The sequence below is a fragment of the Etheostoma cragini genome, chromosome 17 (assembly GCF_013103735.1).
Source record: "Etheostoma cragini isolate CJK2018 chromosome 17, CSU_Ecrag_1.0, whole genome shotgun sequence".
Taxonomy (NCBI): domain Eukaryota; kingdom Metazoa; phylum Chordata; class Actinopteri; order Perciformes; family Percidae; genus Etheostoma; species Etheostoma cragini.
This window is the reverse complement of record NC_048423.1, coordinates 24,151,388-24,163,319: the sequence shown is the minus strand read 5'-3', so window position 1 is coordinate 24,163,319 and position 11,932 is coordinate 24,151,388. Positions and strand designations below refer to the sequence as shown.

The following is an 11,932-nucleotide window of genomic DNA, read 5'->3' as shown; positions in this document are numbered from 1 at the left end:
CAGTAATGCAAACAAAGACATCAACAAGAAAGATTTGTGGCGTCTGTCAGAGTTATGTGCTGGAATCTCTTGAAGATTCTTCTCCTTTAATGATAACGATGTCTGACCTGGTGTCCACATAAGGAGCGGCTCAGTAACTCTATCCAGCTGCTGGATGATGTTGTGTCTAACGCCAGTCTGTTTACTGGTTTGTTGCTCCTCTCAGGTCCTCTCGGCCTCAGATGTGGGCTGACCCGAGATCTGCTTGTTTTGGGTCGGAACAGTCCATTAGGCCAATTAGAGCTGACCTTTGACATCTACAAAACAAGAGAGTGGGACAGAAGGTAGGATTATATTCATTCACATTTCAATTCAAAGGGGCTTTATTGCCACGGGAAACACATATTTACATTGCCAAAGCGAGTGTGAAATAAAAACACAAATATACATACCGTAAGAAAGTTCAAAGTTCCTTTCCGACAGTCAGGGTCCACGTTCGGTCTCCAGGGTCCCTGTCCGCCATCACCAGTGTCTAGGCTCCATGTCTGGCTTCTCTACCTCTTTAAACTATTTTTAACGATGGAGTCTAATCCCCAAAGACATTTCTTATCACAATGAGCACACGTACAATAAATCTTTGCAAGTCTCTATTGATTGAAATATAATCATATAGGGCTATATGTACAGACACTTCAAGACACAAAAGGCATAAAGATAACTTAAAATAAAAAAATGTAAAAAGTGGGGACATTGGTGTGTGTGTGTGTGTGCGCGTGTGTGTGTGTGATTATGCAGAATGAAGATGTACTTGACATAGTGACACGCACACTGCACTACGCTAGAATGACGCAGACACCAATGCACAGGTAATAACCTCAGGTCGCTTAGGTAGGCCACAGCAAAAGCTCTGCATAAAGGCCCCCCCACTTAAGAATAAATCCGCCTATAGCTTTGCTTTCTAAATCACTAGGACGCACACACACAGAAGAGAGAGAGAGAGATAGTTCGGGTTTAATAGTTGCCATTTTGCAAAAGAAATTGTTAAGTGTCACATGCTGTGTATTATGCATTGCAGCTCACTAATGCAACACCCAAGAATGAACTGTTTGACTGAAAACCATAGAAACCACAACCTTCCACACACAAGCCGATGGAAAAACAGCAGTGCTGCACTTGAGTTTGTCAATGTGATTGCAACTTAATGAAGTGACAGAGTTGGTCTTGGCTGGACTCAGACAGGTCTGTTCAAATGGTTTAGAGAGGAGGGGAGAGTAGAGGCCGGTATACAGTAGACACAGCCAAGCTGGCGTGCACAAATGGGACAGCATGAGAGCGCCGTTGCTGTTTATGCCTTTAACTGTCTGTTGTGTATGCATCCCGTGTGGTGGTCGCGACACTAGCTGCAGTCCTCTCCTGAACAGGTGGCACGAATGAGGTAAGGCTAACAACTTTGCTATTTCCACGGACTAGAAGAAGAAGAAAAAGGTAAACAACGGCAGAACCATAGACAGTTAAAGAAATGGACCAACAGATCCCATTTCCCCAACTGCCTTTACACCGGAGATGTGACGTGGGCAACCTGTCTGAAAGTTGTAAGTCTTCTGGTAGCTGTGCAAGAGAAATCTCAATCATACGTGGTTATGACACAATCTATTTTTACAAAAACGTCTGCTACGGAGCCATTACGTAAGGTAGGCCTACAAGGTAATGAAGCCTTTTATACATTGTCTTGTTCCCTTAGAAATAATCAACGGACAAATAGAGTCTGCAAACGCTTCAGATGTAGTTATTCGCTGTCAAAGTGGCGCCAAAATGAATGGGAGTCAATGGGATGCTAACGGCTGGCGATGGCTTGGTAGCATCAAAATGGCGCCATGGGAGCTACGCTTACAGAGGAGAGGCTTAGGGTGTCCTACTTCCTCGGATCAAGCCTTTCATTCACCTTAAAACAACTCATCTTAACCCTTGCCGTCTTCCTGTTTCCGGTTTGTCGCGCTTGGATGCGTCGACTGTAAAGCGGCTCTAATGTGGGCAGAAGGGAAGAAGGGAAGGGAAAAGCTAAAATACAATTCAGCATGAATGCCATACAGATGAGAGGAGGAGATGGAGAGACGGAGCAGAGGTTGCAGTAGAAGGACGAGGCCCTGCATCTCATCCCCCCCCTCTGTTTTTTTTGAGTGAGGCTAAGGAGACGCGATCTGGATCTGAGAACGTCATTAAGGCAGCAACACACACCCCTGGGGCTACACAGGCACCAGCAAGTCTGTTTTTGAAGTGTGTGTGTTTGTGTGTGTGTGTGTGTGTGTGTGTGTGTGTGTGTGTGTGTGTGTGTGTGTGTGTGTTTAGTTTTTTTGATAGTCTAAACAGTTTTTGTGTTCGGTTTTTAATGTCTGTTTTGTTAATCTGACCATGAGGCCTGACCTGTTCTAGTAATAACTAAATATGTATATAAAGTAGCAACAATATCTGAATCAATAGCAGGGTACGTATTACAAGATACATCATAACCAGGGCCACACTGAATCAGCGGATGCAGTTTTCTGCAGAATTTTCCACAGATTGACCAAAGCTTTAAGCAAACTGAAAAAAGGATGTTACTCGAATCTCCACTCCAAGGAAAAAAACAATCTTAGTTCTGTAGATTTTCATTTTGGAGCACATGTATGCATATTGTATGTATGTATGTATATTGTACCCTAGAATTTCATTTATATTTATATTCTGTGCTGTGTGACTGATTTTGCTGCTGTATCACTATAAGTTCCCTAACTAACTTTAATTATGATCAATTGCTAATACAATAATAATGGAAGACATGGTATCTGCTCTTTAGCATTTGTGTTACTAAATGTTTCTAAAGTGAGTTTAGTTTTTTGAATCCATTGTTTGCAGTGAACAACTACGGCGCTAGGCAACGATATTTTAACTCCATAAACAAAACTGGCTTTGCGCGGTGGGTGATTGACGGGATCAGAGAGTGCTGGTGATGAACTGGCTGTCTGGGTCTACTCTGTAGTTTTACTTACCGGTTTGGAATACCAAGCAGCCTGAGTACAGCAGTGTTAAGACACACACACACACACACACACCCCCACACACACAGAGTTGTTGGACCATTTCTGTAGGAGGTGGACAAAATATTACTGTAACAAGTTGTCATCATTGAACATGTAAAATGATAATCTAATAAGGATGCATTTTGGGGTTTGTGTGTGTGTGTGTGAGTGTGTGTGTGTGTGTGTCACTATGTCAAATACATCTTCATTCTGCATAATCTGATATCATAATCTGTATTTTTTTCTGTGTGTGTGAATGCAGGCCACACTTAATTTAAATTTACAGTAAATTAAAGTATTTTTATTCAAATGCTAATCTGTCCTGTGTATTATACACTCAGCAGAACATTTATTTTAGGAACCTCCCATCCGAAGAGCACTTGTCTTCACTCACCGATTTGAGTATGAACCTTGTGTCAGTTGTTTTTGTGTCCATGGAATTCACCAGACTTAAACTTTGGAGAAAGAGAGACAAAGGTAGTGTAGAAATTAAATGTCTCACTCTGCAGCTAAAACTATGGAGCTAAAACTAGTGAGATGTCTCACTCTGGAGCTAAAACTAGTGAGATGTCTCACTCTGGAGATAATACTAGTGAGATGTCTCACTCTGGAGGTAATACTAGTGAGATGTCTCACTCTGGAGCTAAAACTAGTGAGATGTCTCACTCTGGAGCTAAATCTAGTGAGATGTCTCACTCTGGAGGTAATACTAGTGAGATGTCTCACTCTGGAGCTAAATCTAGTGAGATGTCTCACTCTGGAGATAATACTAGTGAGATGTCTCACTCTGGAGCTAAAACAAGTGAGATGTCTCACTCTGGAGCTAAATCTAGTGAGATGTCTCACTCTGGAGATAATACTAGTAAGATGTCTCACTTTGGAGGTAAAACAGAGACCGAAACACACAGTATTTTTTGGTACAACCTCAAAATACAATTATGAACCTGAAAAGGAGCAGAATATGGGCGCTATAAGATTGAATATTAGACTTACGGAATCTGTATTTTCTCTGCACATGAGGCGTGACCAACGGGCATAGTCCAAAGGACTCTGTACGCAACTGAATAGTCCTTCAACCAATAAGACCAATGATCCGGTTGACGTATTTTACAGACGGCGTTGTTCGGTGGCCGCCATGTTAAATGTAAACCAAAAGCTGCTTGCCATCCTTTTTCTATCATCATTGTGTTAAAGCCACCAATAGAGGCTTAAATATCATATAAACAACATAAATGTGTCCACAAGACTCTAATCTCTCTGGCGATGAGAGTATTTTGCCGTTTGGACTCTTGGTGTTTGAATTACAGAAGGAACTTCAGAGGTAGAATAATCATTAAATGTACAGTTTTGACGCGTCAAACATGCTGACTCCCCTCTCTTCTCTACTCCCTAACTGTGCCAATCACCATAGGAACAAGTTCTGCCACACACACACACACACACACACACACTCCTTATAATCAATAATAGACTCTTTACTGGGGGCCGCGTTGTCCTCTCTTTGCAGGACATGTCAAACAGCGGAATAAAGTTAGCTCAGATCAGTTGTTACTGTTAGCTGTGTGTGCGTGTGTGTGTGTGTGTGTGTGTGTGTGTGTGTGTGTGTGTGTCGTTTTTCAATCAGCCAACATGCATGTATGTAGTTGCTCTCAGGAACTGTGCACCACGTTCCCCCTCTCTTTTTTTCTTCTTCTTCTTCTGCACTAGTTATATTTTTATATTTTTTATATTTTGTGTCAACACTGTAAAGGGGTTGCTTCAATCTCATTGCACAGGCGATGCACTTGACAATAAAGACATTCTATTCTATATGTTCTATTGTATTTTCTGTCTCTCGCGCACTTGAGCCAGTGTTTTTGGGACGTGCAACAAGTAGTATGCACACACTTTTGGTTTTCCTTATTATTCCTCTAAACTCTTTCACTTTGAGAATAATACACCTCTAAAAAAAGTGAAAGTAAGATGCAGATGTATGGAAGTGCAGTGATGAGTCCAGTAGCATGGTCCCATCTGTCCTGCGGGATGTCTCCCAGCTGCCTATATTGGACGGTTGAATGAGAACTGGAAATCACAATAGTTACGACTCATCCCATCCAAAGTGACACACACTGCAGGAAGCGCACACTCGACCTGCGGGGCCATGGAACAGGATGGAGGCACCCACAATGCACTTGGAAGATGGTGGGGGTTGTTGGGGCCTCAGGGTGCTGACAGGGGCTACCGTTTCACCGGACACAGTCCACCTGTTTGTGTGTGTGTGTGTGTGTGTGTGTGTGTGTGTGTGTGTGTGTGCTGTCCCTGAACAGTCTGTTGCAGCCAGAGTGATGGACTATACTAGCTATGAACTATGAAGGGGACAAAAGTGGGGAGAAATTACATCTGGGACCACAATAAAGCAAAGTTTTTCTAGCATTAGCATGTAGCTACATGTAGCGGTATGTAGTGTTAGCCCTGCAGTAGTGTGCCTGGAGCAGAAAAAAATTAATGAACAAGTGGACTGGTATGATGTCACCTGGGGCCGAGAGTAGAAGTAATTGTTGAAATCACAGTGTTCAGAACAGCACTGTAAATAATGGCTGTAAAATCTCCAGTTATTTCCTTTAGATTTCACAGTACTACTACTGTATATGATTTTTACAGTAGAACGCTGTAAAGTTACATTGCAACCTTGTCAATATGACAAAATCACAGTAGTCTAAGTATTACTGTTGAAATCACAGTAGTCAAAGCATTACAGTAAAAACAAATCACAATCATAGCCACTATAGTACTGTAAATAGTAAAGTAAACTACTGTGTTTTTCCTTTTTTTTGCTTATGTTGTGTGTAATTGTTTTGTATTTTACAATGAATACATCAAATACTGTGAATGGAAGTACGGTACCTTTACTGTGAAAAGAATTCACAGTAACTTACTGCCAATCGTTACAGTTAGTTACTGTACATTTTACGTTACATTTGTTACTGCGAGTGTGAAATCTAAAGTTTTAGCTCACAGGGACTTCTTTTATAAATGTTTACCTCATTATTTGATGCTTGGGCCTTGTTCAATGAAAACATCTGACATTGTAATTAGAAATGCCTTGAATCACGTTAATAGCCGCTGATACAATACTTGATAAAAGCTATTAGTTTTTCTTCACTGACCACTGACGAGCAACGAAAGCAGGCTACAGCCTTTGACAGCCACGATGGCTGCACCTGATTGGACAAATGCTTCACGTAAGGCTGTCTGCTCCCGAATTTCCAAACACACCATAATGGCGGCTCGTTTGGAGCACTTATTTTACAAAAAATAGCCCACCAAGGTGTAATCCAAAAAAACATTTTATGCAAGAAATGTTTAACCCTCATGTTGTCCTCAGGTCAAATTGACCTGTTTTCCTATATCAATGTTCTTTTTAATTCCCCAAAATAACATGATTGATTCCACCCAACGCTCTCTGGCAAGTACAAATCTCTACTTTCATTAATTTTGGGGCAACTTATTAATTTTATAGTATTTGAAAAACAAATTGAACTGTTCTTGAAATATTATTGAGTAAAAGTGATATTCCATATTCTAGTCTGTGATTATCCATCAACATACATTCCTTTAATTTGAGTCTCAATAATTCCTAATTTCTGCTTTTCTAACTCAAACATTAGGTATAATTTCCTATAAATTAGGTTTTTTAACCAGAAATTCCAAAAATAACTGTAAAACTAAAGTTAATAAGTTAGTGTTACGTAGTGTTGAAAATGTAAAAAAAGTGACAAACATCGAGTAAAAAACCATCAAAAGTGTTGAAAAATGGGACAGAAACGTTAGAAAACGTTAAAAACTGCGATCAACAAAAAAAGAGTTGATTTCCAATTTTGAAGAGTTTGCGAGGCGCGCTGCTGCTCGTTGTTTGTATAAATGGCCTGGATAATAGCCTGGATTCAATTTTATGCAAATGAGGAAAGGGCGACGCCACGCCCCGCTTCTCCAAAGTCCACGCAACTCTACGAGCATGCATTGCACGGCTGCTCACAGTAAACAGTCAATGGGAAGCAGGGAAACAACGCTTCATGGTGGACACGCACCATTATGCAAACCTGGTTCCCTTTGCCAGCCCATTCAACCGGGAGCAAGACTTTGTCAGGGGGAACTTGACAACTTTGATTAAAAGATGATTTTTCCCTTTGACAGAATAACAGAGTAGTTCAGAGACTGGTCAGAGTTGTATCCTACCTCTGGCCAGTTTATCCTGATGCTTCTATGTCTGCATAAGGGCTATGCTGTCTCAAGAGGGTAAAGTGAGGGTAATAGACTCTGGCAGCACACAGTAGCCTGGATAGTTTCTGGCATAACCACGAACTATCTTCATGGTCGAAGCTTTCACTTCTCACAGACCACATTACTCGGACCTGACTGTTTGGTTTTAACAACCCCGTCTGTCCCTAGCAAGCGATTAGTGACAATTCTCTCCGACCAATCAGCAGTCTGCAGGTTTCTCACGTCACCTTTCGGTATCGCCTCAGGAACCTCGGCGGAGGTAGTACTACAGAAAGTACCTGTTAGCCGGTACCAGGGTCTTTTTTTCGTAATGGAAAACCAAAAAAGGCGGGTAGAGTCTAGGCGAGTCCATGCAGTGGAAAAACGCCATAACCTTCAATGCTGATGGATTATCATGAAAATCACAAAGTCCCTAAAGTGACTGCTACTAGGCGGGCAGGGGATCTTGGCTCACTACCCTACTATGGGTGCCTATGCAGCCAGAAACTGCACTAACAGGTTTCCTGGTCTGGAGTTGTGGATGATGTGGTGCCCCTGACCAGCTTTATGTTCTAGTTCTGACTCACATTGAGATGGAGAAAGTCAAGGGGATCAACCATAGATAACAGCAGCAGAGCAGTACAAAAAAAAGTAATGCAAAAGTTCCTCTATCATAGCATGTAATCAGTAAAAAAAGCTCACAAAAAAATGCAAAAACTCTTGCTTATTGTTGTTCTCTGTGTGATTTCAATACATTTCTGTGAGATCAAATTGTCATTTAGTTTTTCCTTTTGTCAGCTTGCCCTGGAAAAATAAAGCTATAATTTGCATTGTTGTGGTTGAGGTTATACAAATAAACCATGTGACCCAAATATTTGAAAAAAAAATGTCTTCGGCCCCAGAGGGTAAAACATGTCAGTAACATGATCTGACTTTAAGCAGACAAGCAGGAGTTTTCCAGATGAAGAGGGACTCAAGTGATGTTTACCTACTGTCTGCTCCAGATAGTCCGCTCAGAGACGTGTCCATGTTCTACTATGGGGACATGGGGACAACAATAAAGTTCCCTTTATAGTCCCGCAAGGGGAAATTACAATTTACACTTAGGCCTGAACTACACACACATGCTCAGTACCTATACATGCACTAATGGAGATATGTCAGAGATGTCATACATATATATATATAGATAGATATATGATGTAATTATCATGGTGGTATTTGCACACAGTCCCACTGATGGCTGTTTGATAGATTGTGTTTGGTCTAAAAGGGGACTTGAGCGGGGCTCCAGAGATGGACCGCAGTATCCCTGCCCTGTTGTTGTGTCTATGACTTCAGCTCTAATGACAAATGCTGCCCTAACGTGTCACCACGGAGGCAACTGTGGACATGGTTGACAGATTGAGTGTTGATGATAACATTGTGTGAAATAAAAAAATGAATTGTATGATTGAAACGGCCAATTGTAGAACATTTGATCACTTCCAATGGAATAAAATGGAACTGATTACACTTTTTAATTTGGACAAAAATCTGTTATGGGGCCCTTTTCACACTTTGTGCATTAATAAAGAATGTGTCATGTAATGTCAAACATTGTTACATCCTGCTACGCTCTGCAATGCCACGTTACATTCTGCTACGTCCTGCTACGCTTTGCAGTACCCTGCTATGCCATGAACTACTACAAACTTTAGTCACTGTTCCATTATCTTTTATTGTGACTTTTATTGCCGCTTTTCATTCTAAACCCAACCGGCCCGTCAGACTCCGCCTACCAAGACCCTGGGTCTGGGTCTGTCCCAGGTTTTTTTAAAATTATTAAACAGTGTATTCAAGTGAATAAGAAAGCGTGTCCAAACTTTTCACTGGTACTGTATATTGGAAATAAATACCAAGCCCGCCTTTAACATGGCTTTACACTGGTAAGAGCCAATTACATTAAACCACCTATTTTAAAAAGCTAACGTTACTGTATGTGAGGGAACAGTTAACGTCATCTAATATTTAATATGGCGTTTACCTTAAAGGGAGTTCTTCACGCCAGAGCTTGTGTGCAAAAGCTTAGACGACTGTGATTGGTTTAAAATAATGTTTCTTTCTCCTATTCCAGCATGTGAACAAATGAAAACAATGTAGGGACATCATGGCTCCAATTTTAGGTTTCAAGAACTCTCTTAAAGCATTATTGGTTATCCATATTTAGAATTCAGTCAGCTTGATGCAAACATGGATCTTTCTCTGTGGAAATTCACACAACCATCTATAATCCTACATTAGAGATGTCTTTATCCGCTCTGGAAGGTCGAGCATCAAGCATTCCCCGTTTCCTCCCCATTCCTCCCAGCAGCCGTTCAATCCATTCTCCTCAAGAGGTCAACAACACTGAACCTGACTGACAAGAGGCCTTATATGGGAAACTGTTACAGTTCAGGTTTGTGTTAGTAATGTTGTACACCGATGCAACATGGAGAGGGTCGCTGTAACAGGCCGTACCAAAGAAAATTTATCATTTATTGACTGCAGCTGTGTAAAACCTTTAAACATTTTGTTTAAATGTCAATGCCGCCACATTAATTTGGTAATGTTTGTCTGCTCCTGCTGTCTCTGTGATTCACTCTTTCACTTTCACTCTATCTCCATCCCTCTCTCTTCATTTGCTGACTGGCTTCCATCAATCACCTGAAAATGGGCTTTTCTGGAAGTCCTTGACATTCAGATGATAAGTGCACTGATAGGGAGCTGTCAATCACAGCAGGAAAGAAAACAGCAGTCCTTTGCCTCAGAGGAGGGACAACACTAGTACCAGTGTGAGACAGTGGACAGGCTGGACAAAAATTTAAACTGAAATAAGTAAGCTGAACAGGGACAGACGGACAAATGGAGACAGAGAGAGACAGCAGACTATACACAGACCGGCTGGTACTGTGCTGGGGTATTTTAAGTTCAGCCAGGTTTTCTGAATAGAAATTGATTTTGATTGATTTGTGGACCCGGACACATTTATCTTGTTTTTTTCATGATGGTTAGCACGTTGTTGTTTTTTTGTGACGGTCAGCACGTTTTTTATAATACCAACAATTGCGTAGCTGTATGAAGCGGGACGGGTTGGGTTTAGGGAAACAATAACGGGACGTGGGACAACAACGGCATGGTTGGGTTTAGTAAAAGAAGACCGCGACATTTAGGTTCAGGACACACGGGACACGATCCCCGGTCTACTGGGTGAAAGTCCTGTGTTGTTAGACCAATCCCCCGCCCCAACCAACCTCCGTACGCAGATTTTCGGGCTTTCATGTGCTACCGTAGTCGCTCTTAATGCTACGTCATCTTCTCAGTGTCAATCTGAAATACATTGAAATACATTAGTTTAAAAAAACATCGCTAAGAAAACGAGATAAACGTGTTTATGTACACGAATCAAATACGTGACCAGTTCACGAACTGCCGTGGAATAACAGTCTTGACCATTTTAATGGCCATTGTTAACATTTTGTGTGTTTAGTGTATATTTGGGTTAAGGCAATACTCTGGTTTCTCAAACGCCATGTAAAGACCTTACCCCGGTTAAAATCCGAGTTCTCATAACCCGGTTAACAGACCTAGAGACTCCTTCAGTTGGAGATTCCTGCATGCATTCACCTTAACCATAGCTTCACATTTGCACAAACAGTACTTAATTTGCCAGATGACATCACATTGCGTTACAGCAAATACTAATACTAGTATTAATAGTTTAACAGTAATACTCCTGCTTAAGAAAACAGAGTCAGTGTTAGCATTGTGGACTTTCTGCACTTCACTACCAAGACATCTCTGTGTCTGTGGGTAGTGAAGTCTTTTTTGTTTTTTTTGTTGATTTTCTCTCGATGTTTTTTGAGTTTCAATACGTGTCCCACGGTTGAGCTGTTCATTCATGCTTGTTTCTCATGCTATCTATCGATCTTGTTTTATTTAATCACAAACCAGACTTTTAGGGTGCATCATCTACTTCTCAGCAGGACAGAGCTGACACAAAGGAATACAAAAAGCAAAGAACACATTTGTGAACTGAAAGTAGCACAAATGTTGCCTCAAGTTAGAAAGTGACTTGCTCTGTCAAGGATTCTTTCACACTTTGGTGACCAGCAAATCAATGTGTGTGTGTGTGTGTGTGTGTGCTCCTGCTGTGGGCCTCTCTTGGAGTCCACACAGCGCAGGTTTTCCTGTGTAAATTGTGTCTAAATCAACAGGATGATCACTCACTTATCTCTGCGTTTCAGTACCTCAAACTGTTATTTCAGACCTGACGGAGAGACTTTATTAACTGATGTCGGTCTCAGAGTAGAGCAGCTCCAGGTTCCCTTTCCATCCAGCCAGGATCCAACACTCTGCAGAGGTACACAACAAAGAACAACCATCACACGGTCCGTCTAAGCAGCACTTCGCTCCAACCAACCACTACACTCACTATACAAACCAACTCTTAAAGTCCATAAACTAGGATCATGGCCAGATTTAAAAAATCTTTTTTGATATACAGTATATGTATACGTACAGTATCTATACTATATATGTCTTAAAGTACTTGATCCATAAACTATAATCATTGCCATATCTAAAAAATGATTTTATATATATATATATATATATATATATATATATATATATATATA

General features: G+C 41.1%; 1 long non-coding RNA gene across 1 annotated transcript in view; it reads right to left on the bottom strand.

The window, feature by feature from the left end:
- Positions 1 to 346: 346 nt before the first annotated feature.
- LOC117960776 overlaps positions 347 to 11,932 on the bottom strand; it is a 13,727-nt gene continuing 2,141 nt past the window's right edge. The window contains exons 2-3 of the long non-coding RNA XR_004660225.1: positions 11,090 to 11,091; positions 347 to 360 (exon numbers count right to left, since the gene is read on the bottom strand). This is a non-coding gene — a long non-coding RNA (uncharacterized LOC117960776). The remainder of the gene's footprint in view (positions 361 to 11,089; positions 11,092 to 11,932) is intronic.